Genomic DNA, 2,727 nt, shown 5'->3' on the forward strand with positions numbered 1-2,727 from the left:
GTCTGTGATATTTTGTTATGGCAGCCCTAGAAAAGTAATAAAATTTGTTGAATTTGAAAGTATGTGTGAGTATACAATAAATACATGCAATTTCATACATCAACTTAAAAATAAATAAATTGGAAAAAAGTATGTATGGGATATTTCATGGCATTTGTAAGTGTTCATCTGAGGTTCAGGAAAGAGGACTGGGCTGGAAGTAGACATATGGGAGGTGAGAACATTTACAGAATGAATAAAGCCACATGTGTAAAAGGGAATCTTTAGGGAAAGTCTAAGGAGTAAAAAGAGAAGAGGGCCGAGAAATAAACCAACATTAAGAATTTGGAGGCTTGGCATGGTGGCTCATGCCTATAATCCCAGCACTTTGGGGGATCAAGGTGGGCAGATAGCTTGAGCTGAGGAGTTCAAGACCAGCCTGGGTAACATGGTAAAATCCCATCTCTACAAAAGATATGAAAATTACCCAGGTGTGGTGGCATGCGCCTGTGGTCCCAGATACTCAGGAGGCTGAGGCTCAGGATTGCTTGAGCCCTGGAGGTTGAGACTGCAGTGAGCCATAATCGCGCCACTGCACTCCAACCTGGGTAACCCCCTGCTTTGGGGGAAAAAATTTTGGGAAAGGAAGAGAAACCCCCTGAAGGAGACCCAGAAGGTATAAGGGAGAGGCAGAGCAAAGGCATGAAAGAGTGGGGTCCCAGAGGCAGAGAATAGGTTTGAGGGAGTTTGGGGGAAGGAAATGGTTAACTACCACATGCAAAGGGAGGTTAAGATAAGGACTGAAGGAGGGCCTGGGATTTTGCAATTACGAATGCAAGAACAACAGGGTAGAAGGCTAGAGAGCCAGGATGCTGTGGAATTGGGTATGAATGGGGCAGTGAGCGGATAAAGGCAGAAGAAGTCAATCAAATTTAGGAAACGTCTCAGAAAGAAGGATGTGGTACCGGCAATATTGAAAGGGTGTTGTGGTTTTCTGGCTTTATCGGGAAGGACATGAGCATATTTATGTGATGAGAGGAGGAAACAGTGGATGAGAGGTACAGAAATGAAGGGGAGGATAGAACCCTGGTCTGCCTCAAAGCAGAGGAAGGAAAGTTAAGCACTCAGGAACAGCTCTTCCTCTGAGATGCAAAAAATGCAGTTGGAGATTGTAGATTTTGGGTAGGAAACTGGGGATGAATATTCACGTTCAACTTTTTGTGTGGACACACGTTTTCATTTCTCTTGGATTCACATCTAGGAGTGTGAAATTGCTGGGTCATATGGTTACTCCATGTTTAACAATTGAGGATCTGTCAAACTGTTTTCCAAAGTGGCTGCACTGTTTTACATTCCTACCAGCAGTGTATTAGTTTCTAGTGTCTCCACATCTGGAAAACACTTGTCATCTGTCTTTTTATTGTATCCATTCTAGTTGGTGTGAAGTGATATCTTATTGTGATTTTGATTTACATTTCTCTAATGGCTAGTGGTTTTGGTGTCTTTTCATGTGCATGTTGGCCATTTGTATATCTTTGTAGAGAATTATGTGTTCAAATCACGCGCCCATTTTTAAATTGGGTTGTCTTTTTATTGTTTTTCTTTTGTTTTGGTAGAGAAAAGGCCTCACTCTGTTGGCCAGGCTGGAGTGCAGTGGCAAGTTCATAGCCTACTGCAGCCTCAAATTCCTAGGGCTCAAGGGATCCTCCTGCCTCAGCCTCCCAAGTAGCTAGGACTACAGGTGAGTGCCACCATGCCTGGCTAGTTAAGAAAAAAATTTTTTTTGTAGAGATGAGGTGTTGTTATGCCCAGGCTGGTCTCAAATTCCTGGTCTCAAGCAATCCTCTTGCCTTGGCCTCCCAAAGCATTGGGACTACAGGTGTGAGCCACTGTGCCCAGCCTGTCTTTTTATTGTTGAATTATAAGTTCTTTATACATCTAGATACTAGTTCCTTATGAGATATATGATTTGTAAATACTTTCAGCCTGTGGAGTGTCTTTTCACTTTTTTTGATAGTGTTCTCTGAAGCCTAAAAGTTTTAAATTTAGACGGAATCCATTTTATTTTATTTTATTTCATTTATTTTAAGATGGAGTCTCACTCTGTTGCTCACGCTGGAGTGCAATGGCATGATCTTGGCTCACTATAACTGTTGCCTCCCAGGTTCAAGCAATTCTCCTGCCTCTGCCTCCCGAGTAGCTGGGACTAGAGGCGCACACCACCACACTCAGCTAATTTTTGTATTTTTAGTAGAGATGGGGTTTCACCATGTTGGCCAGGCTGGTCTTGAACTCCTGACCTCAGGTGATCCACCCACCTCAGCCTCCCAAAGTGCTGGGATTACAGGTGTGAGCCACTGCACCCAGCCTTTATTTTTTTTTTTTTTCAGTTGCTTGTACTTTGGTGTATCTAAGAAGGTTTTGCCTCATACAAGGTCATGAAGATTTATTCCTATGTTTTCTTCTAGGAGCTTTATAGTTTTAACTCTTACATTTGGGTCTATAATGTATTTTGAGTTAATTTTTGTGTGCAGTGTAAGAAAGGGGTCCTGCTTAATTCTTTTGCATGTGAATATCAGCTGTCCCAGGCCATTTGTTGAAAAAACAATACCTTCCCCATTAAATGGTCTAGGTACCTCTGTTGAAAATCAATTGGTCATAAATGTAAGGATTTATCTCTGGACTTTATTTTATTCCACTGGTCTATATGTCTATCTTTATACCAGTACCACACTGTCTTTATTTGTA

This window comes from Gorilla gorilla, chromosome 12 (genome assembly GCF_029281585.2).
Source record: "Gorilla gorilla gorilla isolate KB3781 chromosome 12, NHGRI_mGorGor1-v2.1_pri, whole genome shotgun sequence".
Taxonomy (NCBI): Eukaryota; Metazoa; Chordata; class Mammalia; order Primates; family Hominidae; genus Gorilla; species Gorilla gorilla.